Source organism: Bos mutus, chromosome 12 (genome assembly GCF_027580195.1).
Source record: "Bos mutus isolate GX-2022 chromosome 12, NWIPB_WYAK_1.1, whole genome shotgun sequence".
NCBI classification, from domain to species: Eukaryota; Metazoa; Chordata; class Mammalia; order Artiodactyla; family Bovidae; genus Bos; species Bos mutus.
This window is the reverse complement of record NC_091628.1, coordinates 13249094-13273363: the sequence shown is the minus strand read 5'-3', so window position 1 is coordinate 13273363 and position 24270 is coordinate 13249094. Positions and strand designations below refer to the sequence as shown.

At 45.3% G+C, this 24270-nt stretch overlaps 1 long non-coding RNA gene across 1 annotated transcript in view; it reads right to left on the bottom strand.

Moving 5' to 3' along the window:
• The window catches only part of LOC138990179 (uncharacterized), a 57699-nt gene extending 33960 nt beyond the window's left edge, over positions 1 to 23739 (bottom strand). Inside the window, exon 1 of the long non-coding RNA XR_011466274.1 lies at positions 23435 to 23739. This is a non-coding gene — a long non-coding RNA (uncharacterized lncRNA). The remainder of the gene's footprint in view (positions 1 to 23434) is intronic.
• Between the last annotated feature and the right edge of the window lie 531 nt (positions 23740 to 24270).

The window sequence follows — 24270 nt, the reverse complement described above, 5'->3', positions numbered from 1 at the left end:
CACACTGCTATATTAAAGAGAGAAAGGACCTACTGTGAGGCACAGGGAACTCTGCTCCATGATATGTGGCAGCCTCTATGGGGGGCGGGGGGGAGGGAGAATGGATACATGTGTATATATGGCTGAGTCCCTTCGCTGGTCACCTGAAACTCACAATACCATTCACCAGCTATATTCCAATATAAAACAAAAAGTTTACAAAAAGAAAAGAGTGGGACTCTTCCTGGTGATTGTCTTGAGTGCGTTTCTTGGGAAACAGCATGAGGCAGGGGCGGGATGAAGATAACACAGTCACCCCCTGAATCACGGTCAATCAGCCCTTGATAAGGCAGTGCCTGTTCGCCTCAAATCCCCTGGAGCCTGGCATGCTCCAGCCCTGACTTCTCCCAATTCCAGAGAATCTTCAGTCAGTGCTCCCAGGCTGCAGGGAGTTTTACGATGTCATTCTTTCATAACATCAAAAGATTTCTGCCAATCCCTGATGGCCTAATGCCATTTTCTGAACCATTTTCTTGAAGGAAACTCAAAGGTTGGGAAGACACTGCCAGTGTGATACTGTCCCTTGGCACTTCTGAGACACCCCCAGCACCTTTTCTCAGTCATTCGAGTCAATGACATAGAAAGGAATCACAGCCGAGCAGAAGTGACTGTGAACCAGGCCATGTGTCTATGACTTGCAAGCACCCAGCGGGGCCTAGAGCTTCGAGGGTGCTCCCTCTACCGGCTGACTTGCTCCACTGTCCTCTCCCTGACTGTTTCAGTGCCAGCCTGGGTTTATTTAAACCATAACAGTATTGCTGGCACAGCGGCACTGAATGGGGTCAGTGCTGAACGGGACAGACTATAACCTTAGGAACACTGAGGTCTGATGCTCAAGGGACAGCAGCAGCCCTCACAAGCAAAGGCCAGGCTCTGGGAGGACTCCGGGGGAGCCTTGAACACCTGCCCCCGCCTGGCACCCGTCTAAGGGCCTCCCCGTAGACAAGGCTCTGTCGGGCGCAAGGGCTCTGCAGCATGCAGCAGCCCACTAGGTCCCCCTAGAAAAGCCGGAGAGCAGGGCCCATGGAGAGAGGCCGTCGGGAGGGAGGGACCCTGGAAGCTGAGGGCCACTCTAACACCAAGCAGGAGCCAGGGGCTGGGGGTCAGCAGGAAGTCAGCTGGAGCCAAAAAAAAGGCAAAGCAAAGCTGCCGGCACCACCACGCTGGAACAGGGGACCAAGGAACAATCTCTCCGAAGCTGAGGGTCCTGACATGCGGCCGTGCTCTGCGGAAGCTGGCTTTCCCCAAGTAATTGATGTGTTTTAGCTGGCTGGGTCTAATCTGCTCACGTTTCCTGCATCTCACACAGAGCCTAACAGAGGTGGTATCTCACTCTACCATGGTCAGCTGAGTGTGAGGGCCAGGGCACCCACCTCAGGGTAGATCTATAATGGCTCCTTTTAGCACCAGGATGAGTCTCTAAGTCAGCCTGCAGTGAAAGGAGGCTTTATTTATGCCCTTCTTTGGGGCATGCGGGCTTCCCTAGTGGCTCAAACAGTAAAGAATCTGCCTGCAATGCAGGAGACGCTAGTTTAATTCCTGGGTCGGGAAGATCTGCTGGAGAAGCGATAGGCTAACCACTCCAGTATTCTTGGGCTTTCCTTGTGGTTCAGCTGGTAAAGAATCCACCTGTAATGAGGGTAGACCTGGGTTCAATCCCTGGGTTGGGAAGATCCTCTAGAGAAGGGAATGGCCACCCACTCCAGTATTCTTGCCTGGAGAATCCCATGGACAGAGGAGCTGGCAGGCTACAGTCCATGGGGTCGCAAAGAGTCAGACACGACTGAGCAACTAACACTTTTGGGGCATGCGGCAGTCTTGATGAATACCTATCCTGTGCCAGCCAAACAACTTGCCGGGCACTATGGACACAAAGCAAAGTTAGAAATGACCGTAACTTCAAGAGAATTCCAAGAACTTGAAATTCCAAGTCCGCAGCTGTCTGACTTCTAACATCTTACAAAGACAGCCCCCATCCTCAATATGTCCCGTGAGAGGCTACGGAACTAACACCGCTGTTAAATAAACACCACCGCTGCCCATGGATCAACAAGAGCTTAAGAGGGTTTAAACAGACAACTGAGAAGAGAAATTCAGAGTTAAACATCTAAGGCACGCGACTGAAAGGTTAGCTCTTCCACGCAAAAGAGCTCCAACAAAATTAAAGGATCAGCAGAAAAAAGATGAAAGCACAAGAATACTGCAGAAAGACATGTTTAATGGTATGTTGCTGATGCAAAGACAATTCTAACCCACTCAGATTTGGTCAGCAGGTGAGAGAAGGAGGGGAAAGGAGGTTCCTCTTGAGAGTTTGAGGAAGCCTGGGTCAAGCAGAAAAACAGACCATGACTGTCTCCCCTGGGAGTATTCTCAGGAAGGAAACAGTGGCTGTTAGCCCCCCAAAATCCTTTTTTGTAAAGTAGAAAAAGATGCTTCCTCTGGGTAGGCAAAACCCCATGCCCGTGCTTATGCCTTAGCGAGCAGAGTGGAGGCTGGGTTTCAGCCCTCATTTCTCATCTTGGCAAGGCATCCTTGTGCAGTTAAACACCTACACACCCTTCCGTGGCACAGAGAAGGGGGAGAGGAGAGAGAAGCAGACAAAGAAGAATAAGAAAAACCACACACAGAGGCAGAAACGGAGAAAGAGAATGAGACCGAGAGGGAAGGTGGAAGAAAGAATGCGAGAGAGGGAAAGATGGAAGCGAAACTCACACAACAAAAGGGAAAAAATGGAAATGGGCCAGATGCTTTGGACTGGTTTCTCCACAGCCAGTCCCTGGCTGGTGGTGATGGGGAGGCCGGGTCACTGCTCTAACACGTTCAGTTCGGAGACCAACACACCCTGTCCTGAGGACAAGCATGTGATGATGCCCCGTGGCTGAGGCTCTGGACACAGACCTGAGCAACAGGCTTCCTATGCTACGTGGCCTGCTGCCTGCTGGGGGGTGCGCAGAATGAAATGAAATGTCTACCAACCGCTCTGGGAGCACCAAGGCCCTGGGGGGTTGATTCTGACCAGAAAGACCCACTTCTGACGAGGTAAGGGAGTCTCGTGACTTTGTTAGTCAATTAGAAAGTCAAGCCCTGGAACTTCCCTGGTGGCCCAGTGGTCAAGAATCCACCTTCTCATGCAGGAGACCCTGGTTCAATTCCTGGGTCGGGAAGATCCACTGGAGAAGGGATAGGCTACCCACTCAAGTGTTCTTGGGCTTCCCTTGTGGCTCAGCTGGTAAAGAATCCGCCTGCAAGGCAGGAGACCTGGGTTGGATCCCTGGGTTGGGAAGATCCCCTGGAGAAGGGAAAGGCTACCCACTCCAGTATTCTGGCCTGGAGAATTCCATGGACTACAGTCCATGGGATCATAAAGAGTCAGACACGACTGAGAGACTTTCACTTTCTTTCTTTCTAATGCAAGGGACGCTGGTTTGATCCCTGGTCAGGGAACTATGATCCCACATGCCTCAGAGCAACTAAGCCTGTGCTCTGCAGCTCCTGAGTCTGCACGCCCTGGAGCCCTCATGCTGCAACTGGACAGCCCATGTGCCGCAACAAGATACCACCTGCCGCAATGAAGACCTGACCACAGCCAGATAAATAAAAACGATCGAATGCAAGAAAGGCAAGCCTTGACCAGAAGAAAACAAACAACTAACCACCCACCAAACCTCCCACAATTAACCAACGAGCAGAGCCCTTGCCTGTAAGGCCCATATTTTTGAGGTGCATAGCTTTTCTAGAGGCTTAATAAAAATGCCAGATCTCTTGCGGACATTTTTGACTAACACAGCTTCTGTTAAAAACAAAAACAGTTGCTTGATCCATCTTCCTACACATCGCCACCACAAAAAAATTTCCCTCCCACCTCTCCCATCTGCCATGTGGCCTAATTTCAGAGTCTCAAGAGAAGCTCCTCATGGAACATGACATTTCCTAGATCAGCACCTTGGTTACCAATTTAGAATCCTCCCAGCACCTGGGACCTAGAAACACACTGTGAAGATTCTCCAACAACAGCTTAAAATAGCCCTGGTCATTGTCAGCTCAGTTTCTTAACTGGGGAAATACCCAACAGCCAGCTGAGAGTTAAGTCAGGCCTATACGCATGAACTCAGAATTGGTGGAAGTCTACAGGATAAGAGATGCTACCAGAGGGAGAAGGCATACTGAGAACCAGGCCCATCTGCAGCACGCTTCCATCACAGCCATGCTCCAAAGGCCACGCTCTGGTGTTTTGATTCTTTCTCTCATTGCACACATGGTCTCTGGGCCCCTGCCTGAGAGTTAAACACTGAGTCAGGCTTTGCAGATACAGACATGAAGAAGAAAGGAAATGGCTACCCACTCCACTTGAGGGCAGCTAAGCCCTGCCCTCAAGGAACTTAAAACCTTATTAAGCAACGAGCTCCACAATTACTCACTTAGTAAAGCATCACTAAAAAAGCAACTACAAGGGTAACTGAGACCAAGTCCAGGGCTCCAGGCAGGCGTGTAACTGGGGCATCTGATCAGGCCTGCAGGGCGTGACACTCACACTGAGATCTGACGACTGAACTGCAGGTAGCCAGACAAAGAGGAAAGAAAGGGCAGACCAGAAGAGAGAAGAACCATACAGAAAGCTTTGAGATCAGGTGGCTCCCACCTGGTCAGGAGCAGTTGGGGGGAACAAGTCAGAGCTGTATCACCGGGCTCTGGAAGGTAACCTCATAAAGTGTTACTGTCACATAACCTGTTACTGGTTTTTAGACTGAGTCATGGTTTTCCTCTTCGACTCAACTGTCTAATCTAGAAATACCTGATTTCTTGTGTGTGAGCTGGCTGTGCAGTATAGATCCATCCTTAAGAAGTCTATATAAAGAAGTTAAAGACACAGACTCAAAGAGAACAGATTTGTGGTTGCCAGAGGCAGTGGTGGGACAGGGACGGACCGAGAGTTTGGCATTGCTGGTGGTTTAGGCGCGTCCAACTCTGCAACCCTATGGACTGGAGCCCACCAGGCTCCTCTGTCCATGGGATTTCCCAGGCAAGGATACTGCAGTGGGTAGCCATTTCCTTCTCCAGGGGATCTTCCCCTCCCAGGGATTGAATCTGGGTCTCCTGCATTACAGGTGGATTCTCTACTGATGGAGCCACCAGGCAAGTTTGGGACTAGCAGATACAAACAATTATGTGTGTGTGTGTGTACATGCAAATAGGGATAATGGATAAACAACAAAGTCTTGCTGTATAGCACAGGAAATCATATTCAATATAATAGACCACAGTGGAAAGGAATATAAAAAAACACATTTATACACACATATAACTGAATCACTTTTTTTTTTCGTACACCAGAAATTAACACAACGTGGTAAATCAACTACACTTCAATAAAAATGTTTTAACAAGTTAACCTTCCAGGTTCTAACCTCAAGGCCACAAAAGGCTCCGGTAGCCCCCATATATTCCTACTTCTGAAGAGAGCTTCTGCGCCACCCAAGAGACCCCTGTGCCTCTCATGGCGACAGCTCGCACGGCCTTCAGTAACTTCCACTAGCACGGGCATCCCAACAGCTCTCTAAGCCTGCTCTGCTTGTCCGTGCGAACAGGGCACTGCCTCTTAATGTGACCATCGCGAGCTCTAAGAAGGTTAAATAGCACAAATGGCTCTGCTACATCCTCTATGGGTCTATATCCCTGCCATCTAATCATTTTAATTCCTTTTCCATTCATTAGAAAAGGGGAACGCTCACAGAAGAGGATCCCTGAATTCATATAAGTCTGAGTAATAGCCCTTAAAAAATGTATAAAAGATTTCAATTCTCCTCACTTTCTCTTCTCAGTCAGATTCAACTAATGGTACATAACAGAGGGAGTCAACGGCTTCCTTTAACACTTACAATATGCAATTTTGCAGCTAGAGTAAGAAAGAAGTAGAAATTTTCTGTCTCTGGCATGGCTGGGATTTGTGGTATAATGTAGCTGAGGGATAGGAGGTGAGTTCTGTCCTGGATTTCCACTGTTTTATCGGCAGTGGCGGTCAGTCTGGATGAGTCCAAGGCTCACCAGGAGGTCTATGTGGTCAGTCAGTGCTGGGGCATGCGCGGGTGTGCCCAGCACAGCAAGTCTGCCACTTGCTTCCCACCCCTGGCACAGTGCTTAAGAGAATTCAGGGGCTTTAAAAAATGTTTTAGGCTTATTTTTGGCCATGCTGGGTCTTTTTTGCTACACATGGACTTTCTCTGGTTGTGGCGAGCAGGGGCTACTACTCTTCATTGTGGTGCTTGGGCTTCTCACTGCTGTGGCCACTCTTGCTGGAGAGCTCCGGCTCTGGGGTGCAAGTTTCAGTTACGCCAGCACACAGGTTTAGTTGCCCCCTAGCATGTGGAATCTTCCCGGGCCAGGAATCGAACCCACGTCCCTTGCACTGGCAGGCAGATTCTTAACCACTGGACCACCAGGGAAGTTCAGAGAACTCAACGGGCTTTAGAGCTTGACCTGGCTTAGCTGCTTACCAGGTTGTTGTTTAGTCGCTAAGTCGTGTCCGATTCTTGCAACCCTGTGGACTGTAGCCCGCCAGGCTCCTCCGTCCATGGAATTGCCCAGGCAAGAATACTGGAGTGGGTTGCCATTTCCTCCTCCAGAGGATCTTCTTGACTCAGGGATTGAACTCACGTCTCCTACACCGGCAGGCAGATTCTTTACCAACTGAGCCAGCAGGGAAGCCCCACTTATCAGGTTAAGATCTTGAGCTGAAAGACCACAGATCTTCAAGACCTCAGACTAAGTTGCTAACATCCGCTCTCACAGGGGCAAATTTCCTCAGTCCTCACTTTCTTATACACAAACATCTCACCTGAACAGTAATGACTCACATTTGATTCGTCGGTGGCCCCCATCTGCTGCTATAGGATCACCGACCCTTTGAAAAGTCTTTGTTTCTCAAGGCTTTCTGCAGTTCTCTACCAGGCATCTCTCACGGGTCCATAAACAGTCTATTCCTGCCAGTGCCACTGGTCTGCCAAGCCACAAGGGCAGCGCCTCTCCCAGAAGCATCCCATTTCCCTCCAGAATTCCCCAGGGCTGAACAGGAGTCCCACTATTTGTCTCACAAATACAGTGGGTTCCACTGCCTCTCGTCAGGTATCATTTCTGATGCCCGGGACCCTCTCAGAACCCAACTGTGCTGTGATGTGCAGTGAGCTGAGTTAGGTAGAATTCTAAGAACCATCCGCTGTGACCCTTGCTTCGTGCCCCTTCCCTTGGGAGTATGGGTCGAATCCACAAACATCATGGGATGTCACTCCTATGGTTATGTTACTTTTTAGGGCAAAGGAAAGAGGATCCAGCTGGGCCTCACTCAAACTGAATGAGCCCTTTAGAAGCAGAGCTCTCCGCAGCCCACGGAAGAGAGGGAAGTCAGAGAAATATGCAGCAGAAGGATCTGATGTATCACTGCTGCCTTGAAGACCGAGGGCCAATGCAGAAAGAAATGCAGATGCCCTCTGGCAGCTGATACCGGCCCCTGACTGACAGTCAGAAAGGAGACAAGGACCTCAGTCCTTTGGCCACAGGAGGTGAACCCTGTCAACAATCTCAATGACTTTGGAAGCAGGATCCTCCCCAGAGACTCCAGGGAAGAGCCTGCCTGACCGACACCACGACTTTGGCCTGCGAGACACTAGGCAGAGAGCCCAGCCAGGACTTCTGACTCACAGATCTATGCGAGAACGAGTGGGTCCTGTTTCAACCTGCCAAGTGTCGGCTGTGCGTGTCACAGACACAGGAAACCAACGCCAGGAGAAAAGAGAAGAACATTCCCTCCCACACCAGCGCTGGTTTGGGCGCCCAGGTTTTCCAGTCCGGCGAAATGGAATGGATCTTTCTGATGTTATGTAAAGTCCTCCTGTCTTTCAAAGACCCCAAAATGTGTCCAATGGGTACTGGACCTGACAGTCATGACTCAGTCTTTAGAACAACCCTCCTTGGCACTGGGTTAACTCTCTCACATGCCTCGTTTCACGATGACAAGCTCTTGCAGGAGGCGTCCCAGTCCCACCTTGAAGAGATGTAGGCTATCATCTACATCCATTCTCTCCTTCATCAGCGAACACCAATCACATGTCAAGCTCTGTCCCAGGTTCTGGTGATACGGAAGGAACACATCAGAGTCCTCTCTCCCTCTCTTACATGTTCCTTAGACAAATACATATCTATGTCAAGAGATGCCAGGTGCAGTGAAGAGAAACAGAGCAGAGTAAGGGGATTGAGAGTGACCCAGGAGTGAAGAGTATTTATATACCACGCTTGTTAGTGTCCATAGCTCAGTCGTGTCTGACTCTCTGCAACCTGATGGACTGTAGCCTGCCAGGCTCCTCGGTGCATGGGTTTCTCTAGGCTAGAATACTGAAATGCATAGCCATTCCTTTCTCCGGGGATCTTCCCAACCCAGGGATCGAACCCAGGTCTTCCGCATTGCAGGTGGATTCTTTACCGTCTAGCCAGCCGGCCCAGATACCAGGGTTATCAAGGACCTGTTGACAAGGGGGCTTATTTGAGAGGTTAAAGTCAGTCATGTGAATGTACAGGGAAGATCACCGAAGGCAGAGGGTTGTGTGTGGGGGGTGCTGAGGTGGGAGGGTGTCTGGCAGGTTTGAGAGCTGCCACGATTACTGCAGAAGAATGAACAAGGAGGAGAGATGGAGGAAATGAGGTCATGAAGTATTCTGTGGGCGCCCCAGGGCCACCAAAGAACTTTGAATCTTACCCTGAGCGAGCTGGAAATACCGGAGGGATTTAAACAGGGCAGTTTCATCACCTGACTTGCAGTTCAGTGGTGAAGGAGCTAGAAGGAAGGGGATATCAGCTGGCCAGCCAGCGCACTGGTATTGTGTGGGGACGTAGCCATTGAGACCTCCCTGGCTGGCTTCTCATTAGGGCTTCCCTGGTAGCTCAGCGGTAAAGAACCCGCCTGCCAATGCAGGAGAGGTGGGCCTGATCCCTGGTCTGGGAAGATCCCCTGGAGAAGGAAACGGCAACCCACTCCAGTATTCTTGCCTGGGAAATCCCACGGATAGAGGAGCCTGGCGGGCTACAGTCCATGGGGTCACAGAGAGTCAGACACGACTGAGCGACTGAATAACAGCAGCCATGGAGACAATGAGAAGATGCTGGATTCTGGATATATAGAAGGTGGTGTTGACAAGAGGTTAGATACAGAATGTGAAGAGAGGCTGGATACAGAATGTGAAGCAAAGAGAACAGTCAAAAAAAGAAAAAATGCACGCCCACGTCTGAGGTCCAGCAGTGGACGGGGTTACGCTCTTTCCCAGGAGATGCTGTCAGCTCTGTCTGTAAGTTCTCCACGTCGCCCCCAGACATTCCTGAAGCCCAGTGGTTGTGAGGCCCAGGCTTCAGCTGGGCACTTTGCTTTGGTAAATAAAATTCGAGACATGGCCAAGTTTCTGTTGGGTGGCAAGAAAAGCCAGGTGGGGCCAAATCTTCCAAGCAATAAAGATCTCTGATTCAGCAAGCAGCCAGTGTCCTTGTTACCATGAAAGGGCAGGGGGTGCATGGCACTGGTTCCCCAGCCCCTAATTCCAACAGACTTACACATTTTTGCCCATCTCCTGAGTATGATGGCAAAACGTGAACATGAGCGTGAGGTCTGGAAGGCAACTCAAGACATCCTGAGGCCCCGCTGGAGAATTGGTCCAAGCTGTATTTCATGGGTTCTACAGCATTTCAGTCTAATCACTGCTCCTGTCTATGAGCAGAGAATAAATCCTGGAGTTCTTCTGGCATGAAAAACCACATATGGTCCCTGAATGTAGGGCATTATTTTATAAATAAGTGAAGAAGTATGAATAAAATAAAACCTTTTATACAGCTAAGAAAGCCGGTTCAGACAAGAGGGGTGGGGGCCCATCCTCCTGACTCATCTGCACTAAACACAAGAATAAAAACTGGGAACAGCACAGCAGGCACCAAAGGAGAGCAAGATGTGATAAGAAGAAAGCCGGCTGCTTTGGGACCGGAGGAGCAACACAGTGGGAGGGCATCTTGCACCCCCCGACACCCAAAAAGGAAGGCCACCCAGACATGGAACCCCCAACCTCCAACTAAGCAACAGCAGGCATCCAGGTTGTTCCTCCCTGGATAAGACAGGAGACCCTCTTACATCAAAGAGGGCCTGGACTCCCCTGGTGGTCCAGTGGCTCAGAATGCGCTTGCCAATGCAGGGGACTTGGGTTGGACCCCTGGGCCGAGAAGATTCCACGTGCAACTCCGCCTGGGAGTCACAGCGCTGAGTGCACATCCTGCAATACTGAAGCCCTCGTGCCCAGAGCCCGTGCTCCTGCATAAGAAGCTAAACATATAAAATGCTAAACAATAAAATTCTGTAAAGCAATTATCATTCAATTAAAAAAAAATCAGAGAAGCTGCTGTAACGAGAAGCCTGTGCGCTGCAATGAAGAGCAGCCCCTGCTCGTCACAACTAGAGAAAAGCTGGATGAAGACCCAGCGGGGCCAAAAATAAAGTAAGTAAACAAACATTAATTAAAAAAAAAGATTCATCAGAGCCCGGCCGTAGAAGTCCAGGAGAGGCATTCTCCTTCTCTACCACCTTCATGCCCTTTTTCCACAAGGAGGTACAAAGTCCTAGGGCCAAGGGACCAGCAGCAGAGGCCAGCTACAGTGGGTGGCCAGTCCCAAAGCCTCTCTGTCCCCAAGTCCGAGACTCTCCTCCCCCAGGCTAATGGAAATAACGTGGAAAAGGTCCAGAAAACTAAAAGGCTAAAACAAACTTTAGCTCGTAAATGATTCTGATATTTTTGTAGCCAAGGATTAATAAGATAAACTGGCATATTTAGTAGGGTTGAGCTGTGGGGCTAATAAAACGGTCTCTGTGAGATTGTATCTCGAAACTGAGATGTCCAGGTGGGGTTGTTAGCAGTAAAATTCTTAACCTTAGCTTTATATTTTAAACACGGGCAGATTGCGGTTAAAATGAAATACACAATTTTACTGGTATACAGAAAGCAAGAAAGAGACATTGGTCTGTATAAAGCTCCAGACATATTAGATTTTCAACTAAGGTGCTTTGGGGGATACACATAAAAAAGCTTTCAAATAAAACTGAAATATGTTTTGAGCAATAGTCCAGGGTGGCAGAACTCTTAGTTGTATCAAGATGGCCTTACTCTTGCAGACCAGTTTAAATATTAAAACAGGCCATTTCATTGAATTAGGGAAGAATTCAGGGTCCTGGGACTATCAGCAAAATGTTTAGCCAAAAAGACCAATAAAAACCTTTAGAAAGTTCCCAGAGTATCCATATGTGAATCAATATATAAAATAAGTTTGCTAGGTTTCTGAAACTCAAGGAAGAAAGAGGGGGAAGGGGATGGAGGGGGAAAAAAAAATCAGTTAATCAACATTTGAAAGAAAACAAAAGTCAGATGTTATAGAATGAATGTCTGTGTTCCCCCAAAATTCATAAGTTAACATCCTTAGCCCCCAGCGTGATATATCAGGAGGTGGGGCCTTTGGGAGTGATTAGGTCATGAGGGTGGAACCCACACGAATCAGTGCCCCCGTAAAAGAGACCCTAGAGGGTCCCCTTGCCTTCTTCCACCATGCTGGGTTATAACGAGAAGGCAGCAGGCTATGAACGAGGAAGTGAGTTCTCACCAAACACCAAATCTGCCAGCATCTTGATCTCAGAGCTGCTAGCCTCCAGAATAGTAAGAAATAAGTATTTGTCTTTTAAACACCCAGTCTAGGGATTTCCCTGGTGATCCAGTGGTTAAGAACCTGCCTGCCAATGCAGGGGACACGCTTTTGGTCCCTGGTCCAGGAAGACTGCATATGCTGCAGGGCAGCTGACGCTGTGCTCCGCAGCAGCCGAAGCCTGAGCCTAGAGCCCGCGCTCCACAGTCAGAGAAGCCACCACAGGGGAAAGGAGCCCGCGCTCACCACAACCCGTGGTGAGAAAGCCCGTGCACGGCAACGAAGACACGGCACAGCCAAAAATTCATTTGTGAAAAGCACCCAGTCTGTATTTTTGTTAGAGCAGCCCAAATGGAACAGGACTGCTATTCCAAATGGAATCAGATATGGGAAATCAGCTAACGATTAATTCAAGAATGTAAAATAAAACATCCCATACGGAAAAGCTGTGTAATCAGTCAAGAAACCAAACTGCCCCTCTTCAGCCTTCCTTTGAAGATAAGATCCATCTACAAATGACCTGCTCTATAAAAAAAAGGGAGTGGAGGGGTGGAAATTGGCTCTTATGAAAGCTAATTAGAAAGTTCAAGAAGAGAATTCCCTTAATACTACTTAGATGCTTTTAAACCAAAATTTTTAGTTAATAGAATCCAATTGGATAGATTCTTGTCATAATGAAAAAGACTTTTTAAAAAATCCATTCTACTTTTTGTAGATAAAGAAGTATTAATTCAATCAATAAAACTGAAGACGACCAAGGCCGCAAGGGCTAAAACCGCTGTCAACTACAGACAAGACAACTACAGCCACGGAGCAGACTGCTCCCTGGAGCAGCGCAAAGACGCTCGGTCTCACGTGCCAGGAGCCTCCCATGTGGCTTCCCCCAAGCTCTTGTCTTCTTAGTGTGAAATATAGGAACTAAATTGTTTAAAAATACAAAGAATCTCTAGCTCGCTAAAGACTTTGTGTTATCAGCCACAAGAAAGAACAAAATTTTGCCATTTGTAACAACACAGATGGACCTGGAGGTATTTATGCTCAATGAAATAAGTCAAAGAGAGAAAGACAAATACTGCACGTTATCACTTATACGTGTAATCTGAAAAACAAAGTAAATGAATATAACAAAACAGAAACAGACTCATCGATTCAGAGAACAAATTAGTGGTCACCAGTGGGGAGAGGAAGGAGGGAGGAGCAATACGAGGAGGAGATTAAGAGGTGCAAACTATTATGATACAAGGATCTATCACACACCGCAGGAAACACAGTCAATACTTATAATAACTTTAGAATATAATCTATAAAAATACTCGATCCCTATGGTGTACACCTCAAACTAATATAGTATCACAAATCAACTGTACTTTAATTGAAAAAAAGATGGTATTTTAATCCTTCAGAACTGGATTCACACAATCCATTGGATTAAGGTGAGCCATGGGTTTATTTTATGACTGTTTCTAGATTATAAAATAGTACATATTCAATATAAAAAGGTTTTGAAAACACAAAAGCTACAAAGAAGAAAGTAAAATAAAAAACAACCCTTGGGATGTAATGTACAACCCGAAAACTACTGTTAACACTGCTTTATAGTATATTTGAAAGTTGTTCAAGTAGATCCTTTTTCTGTAAAGGGCCGGGTGTATTATTATTATTTTAGTCTTGGCAGGCCTGTGGTCTCTGTGCAGCTCTATCTGGCATTGTAGAGTGAAAGCGGCCATAGACAATAAATGACTAGGTGTGGCTGTGTGTCAATAAAACTTTATTGACAAAAACAGACTCAAGGTTAGATGTGGCCCAAGTCTGTAACTGACCAGCCTGAACAAGATGAGCCCAGAGAAGCTATGTGTATGAAAAAGAGAAGGAGGGACACAGAGACAGAGGGAACACAAACAACCAAAATTAAGAATGAAAAAAGTAACACCTTACAGATCCTATATTGGAAAAATCATAAGAGCTTACTATGAACAATTTTGAGCCAATTAATTTAAATTTTTAGATGGAATCTACCCTAGGGAAAGCTCAACTTACCCAAACCAAATAGTTCTACATCTGAATAGTTCTACATCTATTAAAGGACCAAACCCATAATCTAAAGCCTTGGCCTCAATGAAAATCTGAAATCCAGAGGAATTCAACACTTTCATCAAATATTTGACAACTAAAAACTGTTGCTTGCCATCTGCCTCTATAAGGATGAAGTTATTGGCCAATGACCTTCAACACACTCTGAAAAGAGTCTAGGGTAGAGATCAGGAATGAGGCACTCTGTGCTTAGGAAAAACTGGCAGAACAGGCCTTCAGATAAAATCTTTTCCTGAAAAGATATCTATGAACCGGAAGTGAGTTCTCACCAGACACCAAATCTGCTGGCATTTTGATCTTGGACTTTCCAGCCTCCAGAACAGTGAGGCACAAATATTTGTTTAAAATACCCAGTCTACAGTTTTGTTTGTTATAGCAGCCCAAATGGAATAAGCAATGACCTCATAAGAACCTGGGTCAGACCCACCTGTTGGTACTGAGCATCTACTATGGAGGCGGGGTTAGCTGTGGCTCATTGCTGGGACAGACACTGAAGTAGCAGTTTTGGGGAGAAGTCACTGGTATGAGCCCTCCTGGGGTCCACCATTCTCTCACCAAGACGGGGCCTCCTCCAACAGCCTGTAGGCGCCAATGCTGGGATGCCTCAGGCCAGCCAACCAACAGGACAGGAATATAGCTGCACCTATCAACATACAGGTGGCGTGAAGTCTTCCTGAGTACACAGTCGCCCACTCAACACACCCCCTGAAATGGCCTTGCCCACCAGAGACACAAGACCCCGCTCTACCACCAGTGGGCAAGGACTAGTCCCTCCCCCAAGAAAGCCTGCCCAAGCCTCTTAGCCTCATCCACCAGGGGGGCAGACAACAGAAGCAAGAAGAACTACAACCCTGCCACCTGCAGAATGGAAATAACAATTACAGAAAGTTAGACAGAATGAGATGGTAGAGGAATATGTCCCAGATGAAGGAGATAGAACCCCAGGAGAAGAACAAAGTGAAGTGGAGACTGGTGGTCTACCTGAAAAAAATTCAAAATAATGACTGTCAAGATGATCCATGATCTCAGAAAAAGAATGGAGGCACAGATTGAGAAGATACAATAAATGTCTAACACAGACCTAGAAGAACTAAAGAACAAAAGCTGGACAGTACAGTAACTGCAATATGAAAAATACACTAGAAGGAATCAACTGAAAAAGTGAGGCAGACGAACAAATAAGTGAGCTGAAAGACAGAATGGTGGAAATCAGTCACAGAACAAAAGAAAGAAAAGAGAGTGAAAGAAATGCCGCCGCTGCTGCTAAGTCGCTTCAGTCGTGTCCGACTCTGTGCGACCCCACAGACGGCAGCCCACCAGGCTCCACCGTCCCTGGGAATCTCCAGGCAAGAACACTGGAGTGGGTTGCCGTTTCCATGAAAGAAATGAAGACGGTCTAAAAGATGTCTGGGACAACATTAAACACACCAACATTCACATTATAGGGGTCCCAGAAGCAGAAGTGAGGGAGAAAGGACCCAAGAAGATATTTGAAAAAGATAATAGCTGTAAACTTCCTTAACATGTGAAAGGAAACAGTCACTCAAGTCCAGGAAGCACAGAGAGTCCCAGGCAGGATGAGCCCAAGGAGGAACAGCCCAAGACACATGGTAACCATACTGACAAAAATTAAAGACACAGAAGAAGCATTAAGAGCATAAGAGAAAAGCAACAAATAATATATAAGCAAAGTCCCACTAAAGATAGGTTATGAGCTGATTTCTTAGCAGAAACTCACGCAGGCCAGACAGAGGTGACATGATATATTTAAAGTTATGAAAGGGAAGAAGCTACAACCAAGAATACTCTACCCAACAAGGCTGTCATTCAGATTTGATGGAGAAATTAAAAGCTTTCAGTTCAGTTCAGTCACTCAGTTGTGTCCGACTCTTTGCGACCCCATGAATTGCAGCATGCCAGGCCTCCCTGTCCGAGTTTACCCAAACTCATGTCCATCAAGTCGGTGATGCCATCCAGCCATCTCATCCTCTGTCGTCCCCTTCTCCTCCTGCGCCCAATCCCTCCCAGCATCAGGGTCTTTTCCAATGAGTCAGCTCTTCACATCAGGTGGCCAAAGTACTGGAGTTTCAGCTTCAGCATCAGTCCTTCCAATGAACACCCAGGACTGATCTCTGTTAGAATGGACTGGTTGGATTTCCTTCAGTCCAAGGGACTCTCAAGAGTCTTCTCCAACACCACAGTTCAAAAGCATCAATTCTTTGGTGCTCAGCTTTCTTCACAGTCCAACTCTCACATCCATACATGACCACTGGAAAAACCATAGACAGACAAGCAAAAGCTAAGAGAATTCAGCACCACCAGACAAGCTTTGCAACAAATGCTAAAGAAACTTTTCTAGGTGCAAAAGAAAAGGCCAGGACTAGAAACAAGGAAATTACAAATGGAAAAGCTCACTGGTAAAAGCAAACAGTTAAATTAAAAGACACTTATTCCTTGGAAGAAAAGTTATGACCAACCTAGATAGCATATTCAAAAGCAAAGACATTACTTTGACAACAAAGGTCCGTCTAGTCAAGGCTATGGTTTTTCCAGTGGTCATGTATGGATGTGAGAGTTGGACTGTGAAGAAAGCTGAGTGCCGAAGAATTGATGCTTTTGAACTGTGGTGTTGGAGAAGACTCTTGAGAGTCCCTTGGACTGCAAGGAGATCCAGCCAGTCCATTCTGAAGGAGATCAGCCCTGGGATTTCTTTGGAAGGAATGATGCTGAAGCTGAAACTCCAGTACTTTGGCCACCTCATGCGAAGAGTTGACTCATTGGAAAAAGACTCTGATGCTGGGAGGGATTGCGAGTAGGAGAAGAAGGGGATGACAGAGGATGAGGTGGCTGGATGGTTTCATCGACTCAATGGACGTGAGTTTGAGTGAACTCCGGGAGTTGGTGATGGACAGGGAGGCCTGGCGTGCTGTAATTCATGTGGTTGTCAAAGAGTCGGACACGACTGAGCAACTGAACTGAACTGAAAGGTAGGAAATCATACAAATAGAACTAAGATATCTAAACTAGGAATCATGAGAAAATACTATAAATGCAAAACATTGTAAATGCCTTTGAAGTTAAAAGACCAGAAACTTACAACAATTCTGCTTACATATAGACTGCTATACCAAAACACATGGTCACCACAAACAACAAAAAAATCTATAATCTATGTACAGACAAAAAAGAAAAAGGAATCCAAACACAACACTAAAGACAGTCATCAAATCACAAGAGAACAAGAGAGTAAGGGAAGAAAAGAAGACCTACAAAAATAAATGCAAAACAATTAACAAAATGGCAGTTAAGAATATACATATTGTTAATTACCTTAAATGTAAGCAGATTAAATGCCCCAACCAAGAGAAGCAGACTGGGTGAAAGGATACAAAATCAAGACCTGTGGAGACTTCCCTGGTGGTCCAGTGGCTAAGAGTCCATGCTCCCAATGCAAGGGGGCTGGGTTCAATCCCTGGTCAAGGACCTAGAGTTTGTATGCTACAACTAAAAATCCCACATATTTCAACTAAAGATCCTGCATGCTGCAACTAAGACCTGACACAGCCAAATAAAATTTAAAATACATATTTTTAAAAAGACCCTTATATATGCTGTCTATAAGAGACCCACTTCAGATATAGCAACACATACAGACGGAAAGTGGGGGGGACATAAAAAGGTATTCCATGCAAGTGGAAATCAAAGGAAAGCCAGTGTATCAATACTCATGGAAGACAAAATAAAATTTAAAGCAAAAGACTGTTAAGAGACAGGGGATACTACATAATGATCAATGGATCAAGCGAAGAAGAAGAAGACTACACATTCTTCTCAAGTGCACAAGAAACGTTCTCTAGGATGGATCACACACTGGGCCACAAAGTGAGCCTCAGTAAATTTAAGAAAATTAAAATATCAAGCATCTTTTCCAACTACAATGCTATGACATTTGAAATCCACTATTAGATCTGCAGAAAACACAAACACATGGATGCTGAACAACAGGCTACTGAACAACCAATGAATCGCTGAAGAAATCAAAGAGAAAATCAAACAGCATCTAGAGACAAAAAAAAAAGGCATGAGGACCTCAACCCTACAGGACACAGCAAAAGCAGTTCTAAGAGGGAAGTTTATTGTACTATGATAGCGAAAGTGTTGCTCACTCAGTCATGTCTGACTCTTTGCAACTCATGGACTGGGGCCCACCAGACTCCTCTCTGTCCAAAGAATTCTCCAGGCAAGAATACTGGAGTGGGTTGCCATGCCCTCCTCCAGGAGATCCTCCTGACCCAAGGATTGAACCCAGGTCTCCTGCATTGCAGGTAGATTCATTACCATCTGAGCCACCAGAGAAGCCCCATACAATACTACCTCAGGAAACAGAAATCTCAAATAAAAAGCCTAACCTTGTACCTAAAGCAACTAGAGAAGGAGGAAAAACCAAAACCCAAAGTTAGCAAAAGGAAAGAAATCGTAAGGATCAGTACAGAATAAATAAACTAGATACTACAAAAGCAATAGAAAAGGTCAATTAAACTAAAAGCTATTTCTCTGAGAAGATAAACATAATTAATAAAACTTTAGCCAGACTCATCAAGAAAGAGAGAGAGAGGGTGAGGGTCAATAAAATCAAATAAAAAAGAAGTTACAACCTTCACCAAAGAAATAAAAAGGATAAGAGACTACTATGAGTAACTAAATACCGATAAAATACACAAGCTAGAAGAAATGAATAAATTCTTAGAAATGTACAATCACCCAAGGCTGAACCAGGAAGAAACTGAAAATATGAACCGACCAATTACTATTACTGAAATTGAATCAGTAACTTAAAAACTCTCAACAAACAAAAGTCCAAAAGCAGACGGCTTCACAGAGAAATTACACCAAACATTTAGAGAAGGAACATTTAGTATCCTTCTGAAACTATTCCAAAGAATTGCAGAAGAAACACTCCTGAACTCATTCTATGAGGCCACCACTACCTTGATACCAAAATCAGGCCAGGATCACTAAGAAACATATACACAAAAATCCTCAACACAATACTAGCAAACAGAATCCAACAATACATTAAAAGGACTATATACGATGATAAAATGGAATTTATCCCAGGGATGGAAAGATTATTCAATATCCATAAACCAGTAAGTGTTGGATACACCACATAAACAAATTGAAGAATAAAAATCATGTGATCATCTCAAGAAATGCAGAAAAAGCTTTTGAAAAAATTCAACACTCACTTATAATAAAAACTCTCCAGAAAGAGGGCTTAGAGAGAACATTCCTCCACATAATATTGCCCATATATGACAATCCTACAGCTAACATCATACTCAATAGTGAAAAGCTGAATGCATTTCCTCTAAGTTCAGGAGCAAGACAAGGATGTCCACTCTCACCACTTCTATTCAAAATAGTTCTGAAAGTCCCAGTCATGGCAATCAGAGAAGAAAAAGATATAAAAGGAATCCAAATTGGAAAATAAGAAGTGAAACTGTCAATATCTTCAGATAATGTAATACTAATACATAATACATAGAAAATCCTAAAGATGCTACTAGAAAACTACTAGATATCATCCATAAATTGGTAAAGTCAGAATACAAAATTAATGCACAGGAATCTGTTGCATTTCTATATACAAACAATAAAAGATCAGAAAGAGAAATTAGGGAAACAATCCCACTTACCATCACATTAAAAAGAATGAAATACCTTGGAATGAACCTACCTACAGAAGCAAAAGACGTGTACTCTGAAAACTATAAGACACTGATGAAAGAAATTGAAGACATGCAAACAGATGGAAAGATTTACTGTGTTCTTGGATCAGAAGAATCAATATTGTCAAAATGACTACACTCCCCAAGGCAATCTATAGATTCAATGCAATCCCTACCAAATTACCAATGGCATTTTTCACAGAACTAGAACAAAACGATTTAAATATGTATGGAGACACAAAAGACCCCAAACAGCCAATACAACCTTGAGAAAGAAAAAAATGGAGCTGGAAGCATTAGGCTCCCTGACTTCAAACTGTCCTACAATCCTATAGTCATCAAAACAGCATGATAGTAACACAAAAACAGAAATATAAATCAGCGGAGCATGATAGAAGCCCAGAAGAAACCCATACGTCTATGGTCAATTAGGGGAAGCAAGATTATACAATGAAGAAAAGTCAGTCTCTTCGATAAGTGGTGCTGGAAAAACTAGACAGCTACAAGTAAAAGAAAGAAATTAGAGCATTCTTTAACACCACACACAAAAATAAACTCAAAATGAATTAAAGAGCTGAATGTAAGACCTGATACTAAAAAATTCTTAAAAGAAAACACAGGCAGAACATTCCTGGACGTAAGCTGCAGCCATATCCTTTTCAATACATCTCTTAGACTAATGAAAAAACAAAAGCAAACAAATGGGACCTAACTGAACCCAAAAGTTTTTGCACTGCAAAGGAAACCATAAACAAAACAAAAAAAAAACAACCCACAGAATGGGCAAAAATATCTGCAAACGATGGGACTCATAGGGATTAATCTCCAAAATCTAGTAACAGCTCATGCAGCTCAATACAAAAAAAAAATTTAAAAATGGGCAGAGGACAGAAAGCTTAAACAGACATTTCTCCAAAGAAGACATACAGATGGCCAAGCAGCACATGAAAAGATGCTCTACACCATCAATTATTAGAAAAATGCAACTCAAAACTATCATGAGGTTATCACCTCACACTGGTCAGAATGGCCACCATCGAAAAATCTACAGACAATAAATGTTGGAGAGGGTGCAGAGAGAGGGAACCCTCCTACACTATTGGTGGGAATGTAAACTGGTACAGCCACTGTGGAGAACAGTATGAAGGTTCCTTAAAAAACTAAAAATAGAGCTACCATATGGCCTTGCAATCCCACTCCTGGGCATATATCCAGAGAAAAACATGGTCCGAAAGTACAAATGCACCCTAGTGTTCATTGAAGTGCAGTTTACAATAGCCAAGACATTGAAGCAACCTAAATGGCCATCAACAGAGGAATGCATTAAGAAGATCTGGCACACATATACAATAAAATATTAACTAGCCATTAAAAAGAATGAAATAATGCTGTTTGCAGCAACATGGACGGACCTAGAGATTGTCATCCTTAGCGAGACATAAATCAAAGAAAGACAAATATTCATATGCTACCATTTATATGCATATCTAAAAACACTGATATAAATCAACTTATTTATAAAACAAAAAAAGACTCGCAGACTCAAGAGAATGAACTCATGGTTCTAAGGGAGGAGGGAGAAGGGAGGGATAGTTAGGGAGTCTGGATGTGACGTGTACACACTGCTATATTTTAAATGGGTAATGAACTAGGACCTACTGTACAGCACAGGGAACTCCGCTCAGTATTGCATAACAACCTAAATGGGGAAAGAATTAGAACAAGAATAGATACATGTATGCATGAGTGCTAAGTCACTTCAGTCGTATCTGCCTCTGTGATCCCATGGACCCCAGAATCCTGTCCATGGGATTCTTCAGGCAAGAACACTGGAGTGGACTGCCATGCCCTCCTCCACGGGCTCTTCCCAGCCCAGAGACTGAACCCGGGTCTCCACCTGCATTGTCAGGCAGGTTCTTTCCCACTAGTGCCATCTGGGAAGCCCTAGATACATGTATAGTGTGTTAGTCGCTCAGTCCTGTCTGACTCTGCAGCCCCATGGACTACAGCCCGCCAGGCTCCTCTGTCCATGGAATTCTCCAGGCAAGAATACTAGAGTGGGTAGTCCTTCCCTTCTCCAGAGGATCTTCCCAACCCATGAATCAAACACAGGTCTCCTGCATTGCAGGTGAATCCTTTACTGCCTGAGCCACCTGGGAAGCCCCCAGATAAAGGAATATGTATAACTAAATCACTTTGCTGTATACCTGAGACTAATTAATCACCTGAAACTAATTAAACAATCAACATTGCTAATCACCTATATACCCCAATATAAAATAAAAAGCTGAAAAAACAAAACTATCATGAGATATCGCCTTACACTAGTTAGAAGGACCATCATCAAAAAAATCTACAAACAATAAATGCTGGAGAGGGAATGGAGAAAAGGGAAGAACCCTCCCACTTTGTTGGTGGGAATGTAAATTGGCACATGGAAAACAGTATGGAGGGTCCTTGGAAAACTAAAAGTAGAGCTGGAGAAGGAAACAGCAACCCACTCCAGTATCATTGCCTGGTAAATCTCATGGACAGGGGAACCTGGTGAGCTGCAGTCCATGGGGTCGCAAAGAGTCGGGCACGACTGAGCGACTAACACTTACTTACCATATGACACAGCAATCCCACTCCTGGGCATGTATCCAGAGAAAGCCATGGTTTGAAAGAATATGTGCATGCCAATGTTCACTGTAGCACTGTTTACAGAAGCCAAGACATGGAAGCAACATAAATATCCATCCACAGAGAAACGGATGAAGAAGACGTGGTACATATGGAATGAGTACTATGGCATGGGATGTTATTATGGAATACTACTCAAACATTAAAAAAAATGAAATAATATCTGTGCAGCAACATGGATGACCTGGAGATTACCATAGTAAGTGAAATAAGTCAGATAGAGAAAGACAAATATCATATGATATCACTTAAATGAGAAATCTTAAAAGAAAAATTATACAAAAGCTAAAGAACTAAGACCCACTTAACTGATTTTTCCTGTCATCTAACAGAAGCCCCGTCTTGTTTGTGGCAGCAGTGGGTCAGGTGAAAATGATCAACGCTCCAAATACTGTTTCTGAGTCACAGTTCTGACAAATGAGATGTAAGAAGTCTACCGAATACGACTTCTGAGAAGTATTTTGTGTAAGTTTGTGATAAAAAAGATTAAAAACTTGAAAAAATATCCCATATGGAAAAGTTGCATTTGTATGGTGAACTTATTTTGAGTCCAGTTTCTCGCATCTTCTCATACCTAGAAAAGCACTAAAATCATTAGGGGAGACATCTTACTTCTGGTGACCAGCAGCAACCTTCTGCCAAAATGTATTCTTGTTTGCACTTATCCCTTAAAACCTCATACATACTGACCCTCCCCTTAGCTCTTCTGCGCAGGTTCTCAGAACTATCTTGAGAGGCTGTCTCCCAGGCTGCAATCCTCATTTTCCCAAATAAAACTTAACTCACAACTCTCACAGTGTGCGCTTTTTCTCGGTCGACATATTTTAAGGAATAAATTACATCCTGCCTGATAAACTTTGCAGACTGTTAAAAGAGGGACTACTTCCCAGCTCATTCAATGAGGAAGGCATAACACTGAAACTAAAGTTCGCCAAGGACATACCAACAAAAGAAAATTAGAGGTCCGTCTCTCACATTACATGCAAAAACCTGATGCAAAATTTTAGCAAACCAAAGTCAACAATATACAGAAAAGAAAACACACCATGGCCGAATTGTGTCTAAGAAAGAAAAACACACACACACACACACACACACACAAGTGTGTTTAAACATTCAAAAAGCAATGTATTGACAACTTCCAGAACAAGCTGCCATGGCTGTTGGGGGTAGGTACTCACCTTGCAGACTTAAGTACCACGACGGGCTGAATTTCGTAAAGCAGAAGCTCGTGGAGGCTCTCCGGGCTGAGCAGGAGCTGTAGCTCCAGCCCCCAGGGCCAGGCGGAGCAGGAGCTGGAGTCACAGCAAGACTAAGAAAACCTGCCTGCTGCCTTTCGAGTGACCCAAAGTCTCCAAATTGAGATTCTGCAGGAGGCCAGCTGCTAGTGCGCCTGCGCTGAATGTATGCGGCCAGCTGGGTCTGGGACCGCCCCTGCGTCCTGAGCTGCGATGGACGCAGCTGCCCACAGTAGCCTCAAGACAACTTCTGGCCTGGACCACCCTGGTTAAAGGGACTGCCGCTTCTTTGGACACAAGCAACCTGGCTGACAAGGGTGGCACTGCGAGGCCAGGCTTCATCTGTGGTCGCCTCGCCTCTGCCTGGAGTGCGTGCCCTAAGCCCAGGCCCTTCAGCCAAGGGCTCAGATAAAGCGTTCACCCGCTACCTGGTTAATGACGCATCCTGTTTGCCCCCTGCCCTTTTGTGTTGGCCAGTGCCTTTGCTTCCAGGCCCGTATCCCAGCCTTCCACGAGAACGGCGGGTCTCCCCATCCATGCGTCTTCCCCCAACCGCTTCCAAGGGAGACAGTGACCACCTGTGTGGATGGTGGGACACTCAGTGTCTGGGGTTGTCACCACGACCCGGGTGCTGGGCTGCCTGCAGACGCTAACGTGCTGAGAATCACTGCTGTCTGGGCCTCTCACAGTGGCAGCCTGCTGCTCTGGGACGCCTTCGCAGGCATTTGGGTAGAACTCAGCAGTGGAGCAGCAGGGTCAGTTGTGATTAATCTGCAGAA